The sequence below is a fragment of the Mauremys reevesii genome, linkage group 2, assembly GCF_016161935.1.
Source record: "Mauremys reevesii isolate NIE-2019 linkage group 2, ASM1616193v1, whole genome shotgun sequence".
Lineage (NCBI taxonomy): Eukaryota > Metazoa > Chordata > Testudines > Geoemydidae > Mauremys > Mauremys reevesii.
In genome coordinates this window covers 140274707-140298122 of record NC_052624.1, presented here as the reverse complement: position 1 = coordinate 140298122, position 23416 = coordinate 140274707, and the positions used below count along the sequence as shown (strand labels likewise).

The following is a 23416-nucleotide window of genomic DNA, read 5'->3' as shown; positions in this document are numbered from 1 at the left end:
TTTGGAATGATGTATGGGGGCTGAATGGACAGTGTGAGACAGTTGGAGGGAGGAACTTGAGACATGGAAAGCCTTGCAGGTAAAATCTGCCCAGCACGGCTATGGCCATGGGCCACTCAGAACAGAAGCTAGTATGGCAGTATAGCAGGATTATAATAAATTTTGAAACTTAAATTGTTTTTAAAAATGATAAAAAGACTTACCAGCTGAGGTTCCCTCTATAGGATCAGCCTTCTCCTGGCCTGAGTTGCTGCCTGGGAACTAGGTTGGATTTCTGCAGGGCAGGAATCAGCATTTTGAGTGCCAAAGAGATCCTAGTTTTCTGGGATAATCTCTTCACTGGCTTCCTCGTGCTCATCCGCCAATGAATCTTGCCGGTCATCTTTGTGGGAGAGGGATGGAGGTGAAAGAGGAAAGTGTGCAGCAGGCTCCACACGCTTTCTGGATTGAATGGTTGTATAGTTATGTCAAATTCTGTCCAGCTCCTCAAAAAAAAAAAAAGACAGTTTACATGTGTGCTATTTTCCCCCCTGTTATCCTTCGTTTTAATGTAGGTCCTTCCAAGCTGTTTTCTCAGAGATCTGCCTAGCAATGTCCACAGTAAGGTCTTTAAATACAGTGGCTGGTTACAAGAAGCTCCTGCACTGACGCTTTTCCCCAGATGGCCATGAGATCCAGGATCTCAGTGCATCTCCTTGAGGCAGACTGTAGGGCTTCTGGAGTAATATCACAGCAGTTGTTATAAACTGGAATCCAGGAGTAAATGGACAAAATCTAACTGTGTGCCAACTGATAAATGGGGAAGGGGACATCCAGTCCACTTGACACCAGAGGAGGTGAGGACACACAGGTCACTAATAGTCGCCATCAAAACAGTATGGGCTAGCCAACCGAATAGTGCCAGAGTAGATTACAGCAGCATTGCATGCACACAAACAATAGACCAGACTAAATTAATTCAAAGACAGTTACTCACCTTTGTAACTGTTGTTCTTCGAGATGTGTTGCTCATATCCATTCCAATTAGGTGTGCGCGCGCTGCGTGCACGTTCGTCAGAAAATTTTTACCCTAGCAACACTCGATGGGTCGGCTGGGCGCCCCCTGGAGTGGCGCTGCCATGGCGCCGGATATATACCCCTGCCGACCCAACCGCCCCTCAGTTCCTTCTTGCCGGTTACTCTGACAGTGGGGAAGGAGGGCGGGTTTGGAATGGATATGAGCAACATATCTCGAAGAACAACAGTTACAAAGGTGAGTAACCGTCTTTTCTTCTTCAAGTGCTTGCTCATATTGATTCCAATTAGGTGATTCCCAAGCCTTACCTAAGTGGTGGGGTCGGAGTGAGATGTTACAGAATGTAAAACTGCTGAGCCAAAGGCTGCATCATCTCTGGACTGTTGAACAAGAGCATAATGTGAGGCAAAGGTGTGGACCGAAGACCAAGTAGCTGCGCGACATATCTCCTGGATAGGTACACGAGCCAGGAAGGTGGCAGATGAAGCCTGAGCCCTGGCAGAATGTACGGGGGAGGAATATGAGCCAAATCATAGCAAGTGCGGATGCACGCTGTCACTCAAGATGAGATCCTCTGAGAGGAAACAGGTAGGCCTTTCATTCGGTCTGCTATCGCGACAAAGAGTTGGGGCATTTTACGAAAGGATTTTGTCCGCTCGATATAAAAAGTGAGTGCTCTACGGACGTCCAGGGAGTGCAATTGCTGCTCCCGTCGCGTTGAGTGTGGCTTCAGGAAGAAGACCGGGAGAAAGATATCCTGGTTAACATGAAAGGCTGAAACCACCTTAGGGAGGAATGCCGGGTGTGGTTGCAGCTGCACCTTGTCCTTGTGGAACACAGTGTACGGTGGGTCTACCGTAAGAGCCCTAAGGTCGGAGACTCATCTGTCCGATGTAATGGCTACAGGGAAAGCTGTCTTCCAAGACAGGTAGAGTAGCGAGCAGGTTGCTAATGGCTTGAATGGGGGAGACATAAGTCTGGTTAAAACCAGGTTGAGGTCCCAGGTCGGGGCTGGGCGGCGTACTTGGGGGTATAAGCGCTCCAAGCCCTTGGGAACCTCGAAACAATAGGGTGTGAAAACACAGAACGGCCACCTTCCCCTGGGTGGAAGGTAGAGATGGCTGCCAGGTGTACCCTCAGCGATGATACTGCTAGGCCCTGCTGTTTGAGAGACCAGAGGTAGTCCAAAATAGAGGGGATTGAGACCTCAGTGGGAGTAAGATTATGCGTTTCGCACCAGCAGGAGAAACGCTTCCACTTGGCCAGATACGTTGACCGGGTGGAAGGTTTTCTGCTACCCAGGAGAATTTGTTGTACTGATGCAGAGCAACGCAACTCTGACTGGTTTAGCCACGCAGCAGCCACACCGTGAGGTGAAGGGCCTGCAGGTCCGGGTGGCGAAGTCTGCCGTGGTCCTGAGTTATGAGGTCTGGGTGGAGTGGCAGGGTAATTGGTTCGGCTATCGAGAGGTTGAGCAACGTGGTGAACCAGTGCTGCCTGGGCCATGCTGGAGCAATCATGATGAGGTGCGCTCTGTCCCTGCGGAGTTTTAGCAGGACCCTGTGAACCAGCGGGAATGCTGGGAAGGCATAAAGGAGCTGGCCCTTCCATGGCATCAGGAAAGCGTCCGAGATCGATCCGGGGGAGAGACCTTGGAAGGAGCAGAACATCTGGCATTTCCTGTTCGCGCGGGAAGCTAACAGGTCTACGTGGGGAAATCCCCAGTTCTGGAAAACAGAATGAATCACGTCTGGGCGGATGGACCATTCGTGAGACAGGAAGGACCTGCTGAGCCAATCCGCCAGAGTGTTCCGAACCCCCGGGAGAAAGGACGATATCAGGTCTCTCGAGCGGGCTATGCAAAAGTCCCAGAGTTGGATGGCCTCCTGACAAAGGGGGGAGGATTGTGTCCCTCCCTGTTTGTTTATGTAGTACATGGCCGTTGTGTTGTCTGTAAACACTGAGACACAACAGCCCTGTAAGTGATGTTGGAACACCTGGCACGCCAGGCGGACTGCTCTCAGTTCTCAGACATTTATGTGTAATGTCAGCTCCTGAGGTGACCAGAGGCCTTGAGTACGAATGTGTCCGAGGTGAGCACCCCAGCCGAGAGACGACGCGTCCGTCGTCAGGGACATAAAGGGCTGGGGCGGATGGAACGGCAGCCCTGCACACACCAAGGAGGGAGTTAGCTACCAGTCCAGGGAGCCTAGGGTGCTTGGGGGAATTGTGACTATCATGTCTATTGGGTCCCTGCCCGGGTGGTATACCAAGTTGAGCCAAACTTGGAGAGGATGGAGGCGGAGCCTGGCGTATTTGGTTACGAACGTGCAGGCAGCCATATGACCCAGGAGACCGAGACAAGTGCGAGCCGAGGTTGTTGGGAAATTCTGTAGACCTCGGATGATTGTTGCCATCGCCTGAAAGCGTGGTTGTGGCAACCAGGCTCTGGCTAGATTGGAGTCCAGGATAGCGCCTATGAATTCTAACCTCTGCGTGGGAACCAGAGTGGATTTTTCCACATTGATCATCAGGCCTAGGTGGATGAATAGGTCCTTGATGATGCCCACATGCTGAGTGACTAGTGTCTCGGAGGGCCCTTGGATGAGCCAATCATCCAGATACGGAAAAACGTGTATCAGACGACGGCGGAGGTAGGCAGTGACTATGGCCATACACTTGGGGCTGTAGAAAGGCCAAACAGCAGTACCGTAAACTGGAAGTGCTGACGGTTGGCTACGAAGTGAAGGAATTTCCTGTGCGGAGGAAAAATGGCGATGTGAAAGTACGCGTCCTTCATATTGAGGGCGGCGTACCAGCCTCCAGGATCCAAGGATGGGATAATGGTCCCCAGGGATACCATGCGGAACTTCAACTTTATCATAAATTGGTTGAGTCCTCGCAAGTCTAGGATAGGTCTGAGACCTCCCTTCGACTTGGGGATTAGGAAATAGCGGGAGTAAAACCCCTTGCCCCTTTTGTCCATTGGTACCTCCCCTATAGCTCCCATGGTGAGGAGCGTCCGCACCTCTTGTAAGAGGAATTGCTTGTGAGAGGGGTCCCTGAAGAGGCACGGGGTTGGAGGGTGGGAGGGCGGGGTTGAAAGAAATTGGAGGTGGTAGCCACACTCCACCGTGCGCAGGACCCAGTGATCAGAAGTCAACTGGGACCACGCCGGGAGGAAGTAGGAGAGACGGTTGGAGAAGGGAGGAGAGGGATCCTGGCCTGTAACTGGTACGTTGCTCTCGGGCGCACCTTCAAAAGTTTGCCTTTGGTCCTGGTGGTGGTTTTGAGGGACCTTGCTTGTGGCCCGCTTGGGAACCTGAAGGTCACCTGCAACCACTTCGTCCGCACCGCCTGCCAAAGTCCTGTCTTTGCCTAGGCACAGGGAATTGGCGGTGAGGCTGGGGACGGAAAGGCCGACGTTGGGTCACTGGTGTATGCATGCCCAGAGAACGCATTATGACCCTGTTGTCCTTCAGGCTTAGCAGCCTGGGGTCAGTCTTTTCCGAAAAAAGGCCTTTACCATCAAATGGCAAGTCCTGGATGGTATACTGCAGCTCCTGAAGCCTGAAGCCATGAGATGTGCCTCCTGGCAACACCCGAGGCCAGAGTCCTGGCTGCTGAGTCGGTGGCGTCCAACGAAGCCTGGAGGGAAGTTCTGGCCACCTTTTTCCCTTCCTCCAAGAGGGCAGCAAACTTTTGGCGGGAGTCTTGAGGGAGAAGCTCCATAAACTTACCCACATCCGCCCAGGTCTTATAATTATAGCGGCTAAGCAGGGCTTGTTGATTTGCCACCCGGAGCTGTAGGGCACCTGCAGAGTAAACTTTGCAGCCGAGTAAGTCCATCTGCCTAGCCTCCTTCGATTTCGGGGCTGGCGCCTGCTGACCATGGCATTCCCTCTCATTAACAGACTGGACGACCAGTGAGCAGAAAGGAGGATGGATATACAAGTACTCATACCCTTTAGAGGGCACCATATATTTTACGCTCGACTCTCCTGGCCGCAGGGGGGATAGAGACTGGATACTGCCATATAGTGTCCGCATTGGCCTGGATGGTTCTAATAAACGGTAAGGCCACTCTAGTGGGGGCATCCGTCGACAGTATGTCCACTTCCGGGTCCTCTACCTCCGGGACCTCCTCCACCTGGAGGTTCATATTGAGTGCTACCCTCCTGAGGAGGTCCTGATGGGCTCTCAGGTCTATTGGAGGAGGGCCCGAGGAGGATGTTCCTGTCACCGCCTCATCTGGAGAAGAGGAAGAGGAGATGCCGGGGACGAGCGGGTCCTGTGTGGCCTCTTGCTCTTGGGCAAGCTCCTGCTCCAGTGGAACCTGGGAGTCCGGTGGGTGAATTGGGGCATCTTCCATAGCAGTCGGAGGGGGACGGCTGACCGTCACCTCTGGCACGCTGTGCTCTTATGGAACAGAGCGGGACGGCACTACTGGTACACCCTGGGCCTAGTGGTAAGCCCAGGGTGTCCAGAATGACCACTGCTGGGGCCCTTGGTCCTGAGCCTGGGTCTCTTGGAAGACTCTGGTGGGTACATCAGAGTCATGGTCCTGTGCATAAGAGCTGTCCGTGTGGGATGACCCTGATGCGTGTCTGGACAGCCATGGAGGACCTGAGAAGCCCTGGGCAGAGCCTCTGTCTCTAGCAGACCTTGCTCCACTCGGCATTGGGGACTGGTACCGGGAGGCATACCGGTACCGGGAACGAGATTGGGACCTGCGACCGGAGCGGTGCCGGGAGGTCGACCGAGATCTTGAGGCTCGGCGTCAGGAGCGGCTACGGGAGTCACGGTGCCTGGAGTGGTGCTGGGAGCTGGAGCGGTGCCGAGAGTGGCGGGCTGGCGAACGGAATACTGAAGGACGCCGCGAGTGCGACCGGTACCGGTGAGGGGAAGGGTGCCGGGACTGTGAGCGGCGTCGGGAGCGGGAGCACCGGCGGGACCGAGAACATCTGCGGGACCGTGACCAGGAACGGTGCCACTCTGGCGTGCCAACAGAGGATGGTCGTATCATGGCCGGCTTGCCGATAGACTGATTTACCTGCACAGGCGGTGCTGGGGGACGAGGCAGAGTCAACTCTGTCATGGCAATCAGGTCCCGCGCCGTAGAGAATGTTTCCGGTGTGGATGGAATAGTAAGCTCAACCACGGGTCATGCTGGGGAGCTGACAGGCACTGGACTCGACGGCCCTTGTGGGACCGGAATCAATGGTGCCGACGTCGTTGGTGCCGGGCGATCCAACTTAGACGAGCTCTCTGGCTGCGGTGAAGGTGGCACGGAAGCAGCAGGAGTCTTAGGCTTTCTCGATCTCGGGGAGAGGGAGCGGTGTCTAGTTGACTTCGGTGCCCGAACCCCTCTTAACTATAAACTAACTATGAACAATGTTAACTACACTATAACTATAAAAAGTTTGAACTATATACACAACAAAATACTAGAGAACTACGAGTAGCTAGGGAGGTGGAGGTCAGTAAAACCACACTCCACTGTTCCAACGACCGACACGGGCAGTAAGAAGGAACTGAGGGGCGGTTGAGTCAGCAGGGGGGCACCAGAGGGCACCCAGCCGACCCACCGAGTGTTGCTAGGGTAAAAATCTTCTGACGAACGTGCACGCGGCGTGCGCACACCTAATTGGAATCAATATGAGCAAGCACTCAAAGAAGAACAGTTAGTTTCCTATGAAAGAGGACTCCAGAGTTTGAAATACACGTTGAGTCAGTGTGCTACAATGAATTGCATCCTGTGTATGCAAGCATTTTCAACCTGGATTAACTTGACCTACTCTGGTTAAATATTCCCTATGCAGACAAGCCCTTAGATGCTTCCCTACCACCAAAATAAATACAACCAAACCAAACAAGCAAACAAACCAAACAAATTAAACAAATGGTCTTAAATAGGCATTTTATCTTTCCTTGAATATCAATAGATATGAGTTTATATTCCAGTAGGTTATAACTGTAAAAGCAAAACATCTTTAGTAGTGATAAGAGTCTCAGAAAGCTAATTATGATTTCAAGCCTAGAACCAGAAATTGGATGCAGGTGTTTTTATGAGGCACCCAGGGTATTTGCAGTCTTGTTTTATAGCTATTTATGAATGTGGTGTTAATGAAGTCACTATTCTTTCAGATCCTCTTTTTCTGAATAATTTGAGAGAAAAAAGGCTACAAAAATCTGGTCCTTTTTGTATGCTAAACTCAGCCCAACACAAGCCCCCTCCTCATGGATTGTAATTCTCATGATTGAGTTACCATGTGTTGAACAATAATTTATAGAGTAAGCTAAAGGAATCACTAGGGCACTGAACTCAGTTACCTATGTCTACAAATAAAATTGGCAAGAAAATGCACTTTGAGCAAAATTATACAGCAGTTCAAGACCAGGTTCTTTGTATCTTGGGAACCTCCTAGTCTGAAATCCTTAAGATGTAGTAGCTCTGCAAGGAAGGTTAATGTGAATCTTTTTTTTAAAAAATCCTCTAATTGACTGAAATTGCTACTTTAACACCATCACATCAGTTTCCCTAAGGAAAGGCACTGAATTGCTAAGTACTCACTTCTTAGCCCTAGGAATCATGAAAATCTTAACACTTCATCAATTTATAATGATTTTCTGACTGAACACAAGGCAAAGAGAAATCAACAGCACAATTTTGCAACAGCAACATTTAAGAATGCTTTGGAAATTTAATACTTGCAAATCGAATTAACAGCTTAAAGAGGGTAGAGGCACTAACATGTCTTTATTCTCTAGTCCACAATTATCATTCTGGGGGTCTCCACCAGTTTCACTATAGAATGAGTGACTATGCTTTAGTAGTAGTAGTAGTTATAAAATATGATCTTTCTAAACCATAGCATTGGCATTTATATTATTAACTCCGTCCTTCAAAGGAGATGACAGATCTTCCCTGTTTTTTAAATTTCATTCTTAGCACCTCTTAACAAGGTTTTACAATGAAAAAAATGTATACTAGAGTCATAGCAGGCTTTTAGGCTCACCATTTTCTTTTTAAGAGCAATTCAATTATCCATATATTCCTTTCGCCCTATCTTTTCATTTTCTTTTATCGAGGTCAAAAATGTTTCAGTTTAAAGAATCAAAGATACAAGTCTCCTTTGATGCTTTTTTTCCATATGCTTTTTGAATATTGGATTGGGTTAAGTGGAAAAAATCTCTTTAAAAAATGTTAATGTATGGTCAAAAAAACTATTGTGATCCTTTAAAAGACTTTGCTTGCATGGGTAACTTAATCATGAAAAGTAGATAAGTACCAATTATTGGGATTCCCTCTCAGACCTCTTTCCACTCAGCTTCCCAAGAACTCAGTTCGACTTCAGATGTTGTCATTTGCATATCCTTTATTTGGCATACAAGAAATCTACGCAGAGTTGAGCACAGAGGATGGGTATAGGGCATTTACACAACCAAAGTTATAGAAAACCTCTTCCTTTCTATATATTTACACATTACATTGCATCACACATTTGGGATTGGCATGGTTATTTTGTAGAAACCAATTTCTGTGCTGCATGCTCTTTCCATAGATAATCTGACCGCTAATTTATCTTACATTGAGCTTCATTTACTAACACCAGGATGTTCCTACTAATTTTAGCTAGCCATCCTGACTCCAGCATACTGCTTGTCATGACAATTTAGCCTTCCATTCATTGTCCCAGTCATGCCCATTAAAAATGAGACAAATTACTTGAGTCAAAGCAGGCTTACATCAAGGAGCCATTACTTCTTCAATAATGGTGGTGTGACATTAAAATATGCAAAGGGATAAAAAAATAGGCTAGCATGCCTTATGCAATGGCTTTGTAAGGGCTTAATCTGGAAAGGTGCTGAATAACAAATGCCACTGACATCTAGCCTTTGATCTACTTCCCCAGCACCCCCATAAGATACCTTAGAGGGTGTTGGGGAGCAATAATTTGCTGCTGACATGGAACAGAAACAAATGAATAACCCCTTGGAAAAGGAAAGAATTATGATCCCATTATATAGGGCTTCTGGCAAAGACACAGTATAGTTCTAAAATAGCTGGGCTACAAAATTTAAAAAGTTAAAGGAAGAGAGAAACTAACAGGTAAGAAAAAGTGGCGGGACAGAGAAAAAAATTGAAAATTGGATTTGAAAAGCGATGGAGAGTTGATGAGCCGTAGAAGAAAAAGGAGCAGAAGAGTAAAGGGCTCTCATGGTAGCTGTGTTGTTGTTATATAAATATTAATTGTGTATGATTTTCAACAGATGCATTTCAGCTCCAACATGGGTGGTTGTTTTGCACAACTGCTAGATTGGAACTTGGAAGATCTGGGTTCAGTTCCTGGTTCTGCCACAGACTACAGCTGGGACCTTGAGCAAGTTCATTGTGGTCTGTGGTCACTAAAGTCAAGGCTATTTATGTTAATCTTTGGATCAGTCTTTTAATCTCTAGTTTCCCATTTTTATTCCATGTATGTTGTTTCTCTTTCTCCCACTCTTTTGTAGATTCTCGTTTCTTTAGAGCGAAAGTTCTTCAGGGCAGAGACTGTGTATAAGGGCTCTGTTTGAGTCATGCAACAGTGTCATATAACTAAAATAAGAAATATACATTTTAATTGGTTATAACTTCTGCCACTAATGTTTTGCTAAAATGTGGAAGTGGATCAGGCACGATATTAATGTTCATATTCACAGCAGTGGAGATATGCAAAGAAAGAAATAAAAAGGACAACAATCCAAACAAGCTGGTTATATTTTGTGCAGATAATACACATGATAGCTGAAGCAGTTTTGGTGATATTGCTCCAGAAAATGGATTCATTCCAAATAGAGCTGGTTGAAAAATGGAAAATCTATTCCATGAAAAATTTCAAGATGTCAATATTTTGCTTATCATTTTATGGAAACATTTTTTGGTTTTGTCTTTTTTTAAATTAGTGATTTTTTTAATTTTCATTTCTTCACTGTGTGCAAACTAAAGTGTCTAATGTCCATTTCCTCACATACCCACCATCCCCATTTTCCTTTTCAGTCTACTATAATTTTGAAAACTTCTGCAGTTTGGGATGAGTTAGACTGGCAATAGTAATGCTGCCACAATAAACTTCTGAAAACTTAAACTTTTCAAAAATTACAAAGTGGCAATGTTACAGAGTTTCATTTTTATCTTTGGCCACTCCAAAACTTTTCAAAAGTTGAATGGGGGAAAAAGATAAAAATAACCTCCTTGTCATTATTCATACATCTGCATTAAATACTGTATTGGGAAAACCAAATCTGATATCTTTTTAAAAATAGGTTTTCAAAATTAAAACAAAAACTTCCATTGAAAATGTTAGTTCTAGTTTGTTCAGAAGTTTCTAAGGGAAAATGTAAAAATATTTCCCCATGAACATTTCTGTTATTGACAAAAATATATATTTTTAGTGGAAACAATTTTCAGGTGAAAATTTTGGACCAGCTTTAGTTCAAAACAACAGATAGGGTCCATCCCCTGGAAACTACACAGGACGTCATTTTATATCTGTGCTAAAATGAAGAGAATGACATTCAAAATACACTGACATTAACTGTGAACTTTGATTCCTTCATGAATATTGTTATTAGAGTTGGTCAGATACTTAAAGAAAATATTTGTTGAGTTATTGACACTAAAAGGGTAATTTATGTCAGCAAATAAACATTGCCTGGCCAAATGCATCATATACAGACACATTACTGGGAATCATTGTCAAAATGCTCCTTCAAAGCCTCCCTGATTCGAAGAGCCTCCCGCTGTGCCCCTCTCATTGTCCTTGTATCTGACTGCTCAAAATCAGCAGTCAGCGGATCAGCCTCAGCGGCCCACCCCAGGGAAACTTTTCCTCCTTCGATTTGTATGTATTATGGAGAGTACAGCAGGCCACAATGACCATTGGAATATTTTCCTTTTTGAGGTCTAACCAGCCAAAAAGACAGCACCAGTGACCTTTTAATCGGCCAAAGGCACATTCAGCAGTCATTTGGCACCTGCTAAGCATATTGTTGAAATGCTCCTTGCTGCTGTCTAAGCTCCCGTGGCTCATGCAGCCTTACACCAGGAACAAAGGGGTCATTATGGGCATTTGCACATCCCCCATTGGAATCTTCTGGTCTGGAAAGAAAGTCCCAGTGTGCAGATTTCTATATAGTCCAGTGTTCTATCATGTACCTTCCCCGACCAGCCCACGTCGATGTCAGTGATACAGCTCTGGTGATTCACCAGCACCTGTAATACCATGGAGAAGTATCACTTTTGGTTGATGTATTCCATCGTGAAATGGTCAGGGGACAAAATTGGGATATGGGTTCCATCTACCACCCCACCGCAATTAGGGAATCCCAATGCCTCAAAGACATCAATTATTTACTGGACATTACTGAGATTAACAATCCTTTGTAGCAGGAGGCAATTAATGGCCTTGCACACTTGTATCACCACAGCACCCATGGTGGAGTTTCCAACTCCAAACTGATTCATGACTGACCAGTAGCAGCCTGGTGTTGCCAACTTCCATTCTTCCATGCAGCGATCACCACTCACTTTTCCACAGTGAGGGCAGCTCTCAGTCTGGTATCCTTGTGCTGCAGTGCAAGGATGAACTCCGTACACAGTTCCAGGAAGATGGCTTTGTGCATCCGAAAGTTCTGCAGCCACTGCTCATCATCTCAGACATGCATCACAATGCTATCCCGCCACTCAGTGCTGGGTTCCTAAGCCCAGTACTGACAGTCCACTGTGGCAAGCTGATTCATGAATGCCAGCAGCAATCTTGAATTATTTGTTCCATAGCAGTGCAAGACTCACCACTGAGGTGCCTCCTGCTGGTTTCCTGGGAATTAGCTCTTTTTCCAGCTCCAGAGCACCCTCTGCAGGCCAGTGTCCCGCTTGCTGCTGGACCCAATGTCTCTCCTGGACCCCGGTGCCCTTTACCCAGGGGTTTTGCCCACTGCAGCAACCCACAATCTGGGTTTCCCCACTCAGGGGAATCCCCAACCCCCTATCCCTATCTTGCCTCAGTGGCTACTGCCAGTCAGCATCTAGCTCCCATTCACTGGGGCAGACTGCAGTCTGTTAAGGCCACTCATCATTCACAAGGGGGGTTTAGACCTGCTGCCTTGGCCTACTCCTGGGCTGCCCTCTGCAACCCCAGTACCCTTCTGGGCCTTTAACAAGGCCTGCTGCCTGGGGGGTTTCCAGGCCGGAGCTCTGCAGCTCCTCTGGCCTTCCCCCAGCCCTGCTCCACTCTAGGTACCCTGTGAATTCCCAAGCAGCCAGGCCCATCTCCCTCTCTACAGGCAGAGAGAGACTGTCTGCTCCTGGCCCACTGCCCTCTTATAAGGGCCAGCTGGGCCTTGGACCTTCCCCAATCAGCGTTGGACCTGCTTGCCCCAGCCACAGCCCTCTCCTGGGCTGTTTTTAACCCCTACGGGCAGGCGCAGGGTAACCACCCCACTACAGTTTCCATGCCAGACAGCAGAGCAGGCATCGCCGATTCACTCTCTGTTTTGCAGCTCATGAAATACTGCAGGACCAGTCATGTTGTGTTCATAACACTTATCAACAGAATGGTCAGCAGTTCAGGATCCATCCTGTCAGGCAGAGATGGTGGGCACACAGTTTACAAGGGCTGTTGAAAAAATGGCACGAAATGAATTAGGAAGCCCATGGAATGATGGAACAGAATAAACTGCAACACGGGATGGCGAGCACATTCCCATGATGCATTGTGATCCATTCCAAGAGCTCCCAGCAGCAGAGGATAAAAGATGGTGGTGAGTTGCACAGTGGGATGGCTACCCATGATGCAACACACTCTCTCTGTTAATGTAAGAGCAATGAATGTGGATGCACTCAGCCAACACAAGGAGTGTTGTCTGGATGTGCTGCACTGATGTTATTAAAACAATTTATGATCATCAGCAAAACTTAAGCCTTCTTAACTCTGTAGTGTAGACATGGCTTTAGATATCCATATGTGCTTAGATATCCATGTACCAATAGCAGTTAGGGTCACTGAGATTAGACTATTGAAATGTGCATTAACTCGGGTGGATATTTCATTTGAAGGAGACATGGACAACCTAGAAGTCACAATGAAAAATAAGCAATAAGCATATGGATGCAAAGCAACTGGCTCAGTCTAGTTCAACTAAAATATAATTTGTACTACTAGAGAGAGAGAGAGAACACTCATGGAGATTTATGGAACATAGTTTTCCCATTCTACAAGTCATTTTTCCTTGGATATGTCATCCTAGAGTCCTGCTGAACTCTTTACTACTCCTAGAAATGTAAGCAAATTCTGGCAAGAAATGTCTTCTTCTATCTGCTCCCATTCAAAAAGATATGCCCATTCCTCTTGTATATGGATGGTCGCCTCCATTATTTCTACATTGTTTACCTTCAAGTTAGGTCTTCTTGGTTTTGACCTTGAAAGCTCCACTTGCTTCAACACACAGCAACCTAACTTTTTACTCTAGACCAGGCCTACCACTAGAATTGGGTCTCAAAAGGTGAAAATACAAGCCCATGGAAACCAGTGGAAAAACTGCCATTGACTTCAATAGGGCCAAAGTTTCACCCAAGAGATCTAGGATCTGTTCTCAGGTCTCTCAAAGGTTGCCTTTAGTCAATTTTGCACAAAAACTCCACTCCACCTATTTTTTAAATGCCTATATTTTTCAGGTATCAGAGGGGTAGCTGTGTTAGTCTGGATCTGTAAAAGCAGCAAAGAGCCCTGTGGCACCTTATAGACTAACAGACGTTTTGGAGCATGAGCTTTTGTGGGTGAATACCCACTTCATCGGAAGCATGTAGTGGAAGTTTCCAGGGGCAGGTATATATATGCAAGCAAGAAGCAGGCTAGAGATAATGAGGTTAGTTCAATCAGGGAGGATGAGGCCCTCTTCTAGCATCTGAGGTGTGAAAACCAAGGGAGGAGAAACTGGTTTTGTAGTTGCGAACCAGCTGAGCAGCGAACAGCAGAGAGGCAAACAGAAGGAGTTTGCCTGGGAGTTCGCCTGGAGAGAGCCTACTGAGGCCCCCCTCTCGCAGTTGCATCCGCCACAAGTTCTCCGAGTTGCATCCGCCACAAGTAAGGAAGCTCAGAGAAGGAAGAGACTGTGGATGCTGAGCGATCCACTGTTGTGACCTGCACAGGAAGCGCCATGTTTGTCTTCCTTCCACAGGATAGAAGCGACTTTGTCTGTACAAAGTGCAAGCTGATCTCCATATTGGAAGAGAAGATTCAAGGTCTGGAGAAATGAATATCAACCCTGCGTTCCATAAAAGAAAATGAGGATTTCCTGGATAGATGTCAGGATCAGCTTCAGCAGGCACAATGTTCCGAAGATTCAGAGCAGGCTACGCAGAGGGGACAGAAGGCCAGCGAGGATAATTGGCGGCATGTGACTTCCAGAAGAGGGAAGAGTACCAGAAATGTCCATGTACCAAAAACACAGATGCAGGTGAGCAACCGTTTTCATGTTCTCTCCGCAGGTACTAGTGCAGAGAGTGGAGTGGATGATACATCTGAGGGAACAGAGCAGAAGGGGACTCCACTGATTGGAAGGCATGACATGCACCGTCCTAGGGATGGGGGTTCCACGACCACCACTCCCAAGAAGAGGAGGAGGAGGGTGGTGGTGGTCGGGGACTCTCTCCCCTCAGGGGGACTGAGTCATCTATCTGCCGCCCTGACCGGGAAAACCGAGAGGTGTGCTGCTTGCCAGGGGCTAGAATTCATGATGTGACGGAGAGACTGCCGAGACTCATCAAGCCCTCGGATCGCTACCCCTTCCTGCTTCTCCACTGCAGACTAGGGACCGAATGGCTGGGCAGCAGTTCTGCAGAAAAGGTCCTAGGGGTAATGGTGGACGAAACGCTGAATATGAGTCAACAGTGTGCCCTTGTTGCCAAAAAGGCTAATGGCATTTTGGGTTGTATAAGTAGGGGCATTTCCAGCAGATCGAGGGATGTGATCATTCCCCTCTATTCAGCACTGGTGAGGCCTCATTTGGAGTACTGTGTCCAGTTTTGGGCCCCACACTACAAGAAGGATGTGGATAAATTGGAGAGAGTCCAGCGGAGGGCAACAAGAATGATTAGGGGGCTGGAGCACATGACTTATGAGGAGAGGCTGAGGGAACTGGGATTGTTTAGCCTGCAGAAGAGAAGAATGAGGGGGGATTTGATAGCTGCTTTCAACTACCTGAAAGGGAGTTCCAAAGAGGATGGATGTAGACTGTTCTCAGTGGTAGAAGATGACAGAACAAGGAGTAATGGTCTCAAGCTGCAGAGGGAGAGGTTTAGGTTGGACATTAGGAAAAACTTTTTCACTAGTAGGGTTGTGAAGAACTGGAATGGGTTACCTAGGGAGGTGGTGGAATCTCCTTCCTTAGAGGTTTTTAAGGTCAGGCTTGACAAAGCCCTGGCTGGGATGATTTAGTTGGGTTTGGTCCTGCTTTGAGCAGGAGGTTGGACTAGATACCTCCTGAGGTCCCTTCCAACCCTGAGATTCTATGATTCTATGATTCTATGAAAGGTGTGAAGTGGCCCATTCATCTCAATGTGATGTTCTCAGTGGAATGACAACACCCTGTGGAGATGAATATAGACTGAAACAATAGTTCCAAGAGCTCTAAACTGCTCTATTAATCTCAATGGGTGTTTTCATCCCACACCTGAGTATTTTAGATCCTGTGATACGCATGAAGTATATCCATTCTCAGCTCTGACTCCACCCAGAGGGGTAGGACTTCTCCAGAACTTGGCTCTCATGCGGGGCAGTTTTAGAAAGACCAATAAAGACACCATAAAGACTTCTTCTTGAAATAACTTGTCCTGGAGCCTGCAAGGGGAGAGGCAATTCTTGATTTAGTCCTCAGTGAAACACAGGATCTGGTCCAAGAGGTAACAATATCTGAACTACTCAATAATTTAATTTATCATCCTTGTTGGGAGGATAATACCAAAAGACCCCCTAATGGTAACATTTAATTTAAAAAAGGAGAACTACAGAAAAAGAGGATACCTATTAGATGGATATTAAAAGGAGCTGTCATAAGGGTTAAATGCCTGAAAGCATCCAGGGGAATATTTACAAACACCATAACAGAGACTATATGTGTACCCCAAATCAGAAAAGACAATAAGACCACCAAAAGAATGCCATCGTGGCTAAGTAGCAGAGTAATGGGGGAATGTCACAGGGTTCCTCCTCCTGGCTGCTCTGGAGATTAGCTCTCTGCCAGGTCCAACACCTCCCCTTGTGGTATCTCAACTTGTTGTCCTCTCTCACACACACTACAGCCTCTCCCCAGCTCCAGGAGCTGCAGCTTCCTCTTCATGACTCAGCCCTCTGGACTGGTCACTATGGGGTTTCCCCTTCCAGGATACAGTCTTCCTGGATCCAATGTCCAGGCAGTGCCACTCAGTCAGTGGCTGGTAGGGGAAGCTGGGCCTGCCCACTACTCTGGATTCCAGCCCAGGGACCGTACAACTTGCAGCCAAGGTCTGCTCAGTCCCCAACCTGGCTTCTCATTCCTGGGCTGCTTCATACTCACCTCCCAGAGGCTTTCTTCTCCACCCTTCTCCCTTTGGGATATACCTCTCCCTCAGGGCCAGGATCCCAGGGTCTTATTCTTTCCCTGGGTTCCCTCCTTCCCTCTCTAATGCACAGAAGGGGGATACACATTTCTCCACTGCCACTCTTTCTATTGCCAGCTTCCTGGCTTTATACTAGCCCAAGCCATAGCTGCTCAGATGAGCTTCATCCTCCAATCAGGCATTGCTTCTCCAGCCTAATCCCCTCCTGTGGCCCTTTCTGAGCTTCATAAACCCTTTCAGGGTTGGTGTGGGGTAAACACCCCATCACAAAGATTACAGGCAAAATAGGCATCCTTTAAAATTTGGAAGTCAAAATATTGTGAGGATAATAAGAAGGAACACAAACTCTGGCAGGTTACGTGTAACCGTATAATAAGGCAGGCCAAGAAAAAAAAAAGAGAAGCAATTTACTAAAGATGCAAAAACCAACCATAAAAATAGTCTCAAGTATATCAGAAGCAGGAAGCCTGTCAAACTGGCAGTGGAACCACTACATGACAAAAGTGCTAAAGGAGCACTGAAGGAAGACAAGGCCATTGCAGAAAAGCTCATATGTAATCTATCATTGAAACAGGCCTCTGTACCAAATGACTGGAAGGGTAACTAATGTAAGGCCGAGTTTTTAAAAGGGCTCTAAAGGTGATTCTGACAATTCTAGGCTGATGAAACTAACTTCAGTGCGGGGCAAATTGGTTGAAACTATAGTAAAAAACAAAATTATCAGACACATAGATGAACACAATTTGTTGGGGAAGAGCTAATGTAATCTACACACATCCTGGGTGTGGTGTTCTGTCCTATGTAGTTGCACCGAGGCCACTTAGAGAGAGATTAATGAGTCTGCTCTACAGGCTTAGCTAAGGGCCATGTGGCCTTTAGCTCATGCAGCAGAGGCTCATGCATTAAGCTGTAGAGGTCCTGGGTTCAATCCAGCCCTCCAAGGACCAGGGTCTGTTGTGACAGATTTCTGTTACCAATCTGCCCAGGTGATCAGGCTGAGGCTGCAGGATCTTTAGGGCAGGAGATGATGGAGCATACCAAGTGTCTAGGTTTTAAAGCTTTATTAATAAAATAACAGCGGTGAGTGTTGGGACTGCTCCCACATCACTCAAAGGAAGCAAGAAAGCATTAGTACCCCAGCCCTAACTCACTTTCATACTCACACGTGCACAACCCGAGGCTGGCCAAGACTGGGTGTAACATAAGAAGAAGAGGGGGAGGGGTGAACGGGAGTTCTTGTCCCTTGCATGGGTCGTCCAGGGTCCGCTGTGATCTCTGACCTGCTTTGGTTCTCGGGAGGGTTTTTAAGTCCTGGGTTCTTTTGGAAGTGTTTTTCTTTTAGGGCCCTCTGTTCCTGGTGCTCTTTGTACCAGTCCAAACCGGCTTGCTGTGGCCTCCTTGGCTTCCCAAAACACACCGGCTCCAGAGACTTTGTTTTCCCCACGTTGGCCTTCGCCATCTCATTTGCTCTCACTGTTCTCACTACTATCTCTGCAGCTCTGCTCAATTTAGTTCTGCTCTTCTCCTGGCTGGGCTGCTGCAGATTTCTCGTTGAGCCCATGACCTTGGATCGGGGCCAGTGTCTTATCTTCACACAGAGCTAGCTAAAGTGTCGAGTTAACCCGTTCTCTGCTCTCTTCCTCCTTCCCTCTCTTGGCCTCTTGCAACCTGCAAAGGAATCTTCCATTTCACACTCACACCTTTGACCCTCCCCCAAAATGCCTTGCGATGCTTGCAACCTCATTAACAACATACAATGCTGATTTGCTTCCCCATGGGACCCCGAGGGAGGGAGTCCTTGGACCTATGACACTGTCAGTGTTACACTAACATGTTTTTTGTAAAGGGAAATCATGCCTTAACCACTTATTAGAATTCTTTCAGAGTGTCAACAAGCATGTGAATAAGGATGAGCCAGTCAATATAGCATATCTGGATTTTCAGAAACTCTTTGACAAAATCCCTCACCAAGGGCTTTTAAGAAAACTAAGTAGCTATGGGATAAGAGTTACATGGATCAGTAATTGGTTAAAAAACAGGAAACAAAGGGTAGGAATAAATGGTCAGTTTTCACAATGGAGAAAGGTAACTAGTTGGGTCTTCTAAGGATCTGTACTGGGATCTGTTCTGTTCAACATATTAATGATCTGAACTAGGGAATGAACAGTGAAGTGGCAAAGTTTGCAGATGAGTTAAAATTGTTCAAGATAGTTAAGTCCAAAGTTCACTGCAAAGAGTTACAGAGGGAACTACCAGAACTGGTTGACTGGGCTTTGATCCTAGTTGACCAGGTATCAGCTCTTGCTAAGGTGGTTGGTGTCAGCTGAGCACTAGCAAATTCATTTCTATAGAAAACAGACCATCACACCTGTATGTTAGTATTGTTCAAAGTTGGTGTTAACTTGTAAAGATTGGTTCAGTCTCTATAAAATGCTTTTATGTTGCTGCTTCCATTAATATTACTTGTAATGTCTGCATCCCATGCAATAAGGTAATGTCTATGTTTTGCTTTATAATTGTAAAAATGACTGCTGTGACCCTGTGAATTCAGACAGAAGAAGTGATTTCCCCTGCCCATTGAGGAGGACTATTAAGACTAAGTTGTCCATTTTAAAGCATCATGATACAAAGACTTTGCTAAATGCCCCTAAACAGGCTACATGCAGAAGAGAATATGCCATCAGTGTGAATCCTGGAAAAGGAAAATAAAGATAGTTGACAGGAAAATTTTAATCTTTATGCTGTTTGAACTCTCACAGGGCTGGAGCTAGGAAACAAAAGCAGAAACTTCCAGGGCCAACCTTGGTTAGCCCTAAAAGGCATTCAGGGGACAGATTACTACAACTCTGCAATCTTTTGGAACCATGCACTCATTCGTGCATATATGTTGCCTGCTGTACTCATAAATAATTCTCTCATTTCTTTTTTTCATAGTTAATAAATTCTTAGTTAATTTACTATAAGATTGGCTACTAATGTTGTCTTTGGTGTGAGGTCAAAGTTACACATTGACATGGGGTAAACGATTGGTCTCTTGAGAAAGGGAGAAACCTGAATATTTTGTGATCAATAGTGTAAGTGACCATTTTTCACAGAGTCCAGCTTGCCTGAGTGGCAAGATAGACTGGAGTGCCCAAGGGGACTGTCTGTGACTCCATGGTAAGACCAACACAGTGTTCAAGAGTTCATATTTGTTTCTGAGTTGGTGAAATCTAATTATAGAACAGTCTGAGGAATCCGCACTATTTTTTGACAGTCTGCCCTGAGGTTGGCAATCAGTTGTGAATCAGTCCAGACAGCATGACATGGGCATCAGAATGTCAGAAGAAATTCAACATTAATAAGAGCAAATAAAACACATTGGAAAAAATAATCCCAACTATACATACATAATGATGTGTCCTAAATTAGCTGTTATCACTCAAGAAAGAGATCTTGGAATCATCATGGATAATTCTCTGAAAACTTCAGTTCAATGCACAGAAGAAGTAAAAAAGGCTAACAGAATATAGGGAACTATTGTGAAAGGGACAGAAAATAATATAACACCACTATATAAATCCATGGTGCATCAACAGCTTGAATACTTTGTGCAGTTCTGACTACCTCATCTCAAAAATGATATAGTGGAACTGGAAAAGGTCCAGAGAAGAGCAACAAAGATGATAAAGGATATGGAACGGCTTACATATGACCAGAGAGAAAAAAGATTAGAGCTGTTCATCTTAGAAAACAGATGATTATAGGAGGATATGAGTGAGGTCAGTATAATCATGGATGGTATGAAAAAATTGAATAGAGAAGTGTTATTTATTCTTTCCCACAATACAAAAAATAGAGGTCACCTGATGAAATTAATAGGCAGCAGGTTTAATACAAACCAGAGGACATACTTTTTTCACACATACTTTTTTTCCACAACCTGTGGAACTCATCGCCGTGGGATATTGTGATGGCCAAAATTGTAACTGGATTTAAAAAAAAAAAAAGAAAACCTAGATAAATTTAAAGAGGATAGATCCATCAATCTTTATCAGCCAAAATGGTCTGGGATGCAACCCCCTATTTGGGGCAACTGTAAACCTATGACTGCCAGAAGCCAGGAGGAGAATACAGGGGTGGATCTCTCCAAACCTGCCCTGTTCTGTACCGTCCACCTGAAGCTGCGGTACTGGCCACTGTCTGTACTGTACTGTACTGGCTAGAAGGATGATCAATCTGTCCCAATATGGCATATTCTTATGAAAACACTTATTTGCACTAAGAAAGGGGAAAACACACACATACTCAAGCATAGCTAATGGCATATTTATTGCATCCCTCACAAAGAGCATCAATAACATGGCAATATGATTTGCATCATGTCATAGAAATGTGTTGATTGTGTTGCATGTGCAATCTTAAAGTCATTTCCAAATATGTAAATATGAAAAACAAGCCTAATTTTACTCTCAGTACAGTTGACATATTGCACAATGCTTTACTTATTGCTTACATTTCATAGAACAACAAGCCAATTTTTAATATTTTACTGGATGTGTAATCACAGAGTATAACAATTTATATTCAGACGTATGCATGCTGTTTTATTTTATCTCTATGGTGCACGAGCATAGAGAATGAATCTGTAATTCAGTTTCATTCTGGTCAGAAATTATGTGACAGCTCACTCACTGATTTTTCCACCCCCAACCCTGCAATTGTTCATGGTACCTTGTGCTGTTCCTGTAGGATGGCCATAGTTATATGAACGGGAGCAGGGTATAAAGATGGGCATGAGGAGTGGAGAGATGGTTTTGGTAATAGTGCAATGATAAAAGGAAAAATCAAAATGACAATTCAAGTTATTAAGGTCTCAGAGTGCTTCACAAATATTAATTAAATAAACCCACAGCACCCCAGCATATGTCATTATTTTGCGAATGGATAAACAGAGCCATGTAACATTTATTGTCCAAGGTCACACACTATTCCAGTTTCAGAAGCAGGAATAGGAAGTGTGTAGCATTGAATAACTCTGCTTTCACAAGTCAATACTGTTTAATACACACTTAGATCCTGATCTCTTTACACTGATGCACATCTGGAGTAACTCCACTGACATCCGGGGAATTATTCCTGACTCAGTGTGATTAAGAGAAGAATTTGACCGTACTTGGTGAAAGTAGCATTCAGTCAAGAGGCATATCCCTGAGTTTGAACTGTTTCTGACCAGCTATTTTCTACCTTCCAACTGTATGTATTTCAGACTGAACACTGTTCAAAAGGACGCAAAATTGGTGTCCTCTAGGTGTGAGAGAGAACTTTTCTTGTAGCTATCTTTTAATTGTCAGTGGCCTCCTCAATCCTTTTTCTACATATTTATTCCTCACTGTATTGCAACACAGGTGAGCAAAGGAGCCCAAGAGTCTGGCGTATGGACACATGGTCAGACTGAAATCAGAGCTAAATTTATGGGAAAAGAAAGTATTTTAACAGCTCAATAGAGATTATGCACAGTACAAATAAATAACATTATAATTACTGCTTATGAGGCAGTAAGATAATAAATCACAAATAAGCCTGTGATAGAAACTCATAATTACGGAGTTGAATTTTCATGCGTAAAACCTGGTGTGTGTCTCATTCCGATCTTTCAAGAGTGCATGCAGGAATGTGCTGAACACATAGAGTGAAACCTTAAAGTGACACACAAAAATCAGTTCTCTAAAAGAAGGCGGTACAGAACTGAACTGAATCCATGTGTGTATATTTGGGTGATCTCTTCCAAGAGAATCTTGCCAAGTCAGGGTACTCTCTTATACAGCTTTCTCAGTGTAAAAACCAGGTCTGTTGTACACAATCACTTGTTGTTCCATGTTAGAAAACTGAGAAGTCTTATCAAATAGAGAGTTCAGGCAAAACTGTGCATTGTAACAAAACATACTTCATTTTTTGAATAAAAAGTTGACATCTATTCTGCTAGAAGAACCCATATCAGAAGTATAATATCGATTTTGGAAGTGAGAAAAAATCCTGTGTTGATTCCTTCGCTTGTCTCAACTCTTATCTATTTAGTCCTTAATCCTGCACACAATTATGCACATGCTTAACTTGACACCCAGAAATAGTCTAATTGAAGTAATTGGGACTTAGAGCATGAACTTCTTAGGGAGATGACTTCGCTTGATAGATCTGTAAAGTAGTGAGCATACTTTTAGGTGCTACATAAAAATAATTGTAATAATTGTACTACTTGATGCCCTTTTTAGGGATGATAATGTACCTTGTAGCACCCTTGAAATTTATTGAATGGAAACTTGCATAACATGTGAAAAGTAGGGTTTGTATGTTGATCCTTTAAGAAAAGAGCCACAAGATTGATTCAAGGTCTGGAAAATCTGACTTATAGTGATACTTAAGAAGCTCAATCTATTTAGTTTATGCAAGAGAAGATTAATAGGTGACTTGATCATGAGATTTCTGAAAGCAGACAATCAAGTACAAAAAGGCACAAGGAGATCCAGTGGTTGAATGCTGTATCTGGATACATTCTGTCTAGAAAGAAGGCACCCATTTTTGACAGTGAGGTTAACTAACAATTGGAACAACTTAGTGGATTCTCGATCACTTGAAGTCATGAAATCAGACTGGATAACTTTCAAATGGAAGTTATGGACTTGAAACCTAAATTACTGGATGAGATTCTGTGGCAGTGGTGGGCAACCTGCGACCCACGGGCCACACGCGGTCCATCAGGGTAGTCCACTGGCAGGCCACCAGAC

At 45.2% G+C, this 23416-nt stretch overlaps 2 long non-coding RNA genes across 2 annotated transcripts in view; one reads left to right on the top strand and one right to left on the bottom strand.

The window, feature by feature from the left end:
- LOC120398902 overlaps positions 1-23416 on the bottom strand; it is a 35839-nt gene that overhangs the window by 760 nt on the left and 11663 nt on the right. The window contains exon 2 of the long non-coding RNA XR_005594787.1: positions 204-485. This is a non-coding gene — a long non-coding RNA (uncharacterized LOC120398902). The remainder of the gene's footprint in view (positions 1-203; positions 486-23416) is intronic.
- The window catches only part of LOC120398901, a 40724-nt gene continuing 17327 nt past the window's right edge, over positions 20-23416 (top strand). Inside the window, exon 1 of the long non-coding RNA XR_005594786.1 lies at positions 20-79. This is a non-coding gene — a long non-coding RNA (uncharacterized LOC120398901). The remainder of the gene's footprint in view (positions 80-23416) is intronic.